Source organism: Meleagris gallopavo, chromosome 24 (genome assembly GCF_000146605.3).
Source record: "Meleagris gallopavo isolate NT-WF06-2002-E0010 breed Aviagen turkey brand Nicholas breeding stock chromosome 24, Turkey_5.1, whole genome shotgun sequence".
NCBI lineage: Eukaryota > Metazoa > Chordata > Aves > Galliformes > Phasianidae > Meleagris > Meleagris gallopavo.
In genome coordinates, this window is record NC_015034.2 from 1,298,267 (window position 1) to 1,298,586 (window position 320).

Here is a 320-nt window from a genome sequence, read left to right on the forward strand (position 1 = left end):
GCGATCAGTTGGGTGTCACTGTCCCCCATCCTTTATCCATGGGCTCAGCTGGGTACCAGTCCCCCCCACCATGGGCTCAGTTGGGCACCCGTGTCCCCCCTCCCCTTTACCCCTGAGCTGTGGGTCCCGCTGCCCCCCACTGACGCTCCCCTCCCCTCTCCCAGCCACCAGGATTCAGTTCTTTGCCATTGAGATCGCTCGCAACAGGGAGGGCTACAACAGCATCATCTACAACAGCACCCGGCAGCAGCGGGGGGACAGCAAATAAACCTTGTTAGAGCTGCACCCGGAGTCGTTCTGTCTGTGACCCCCCCACCCCA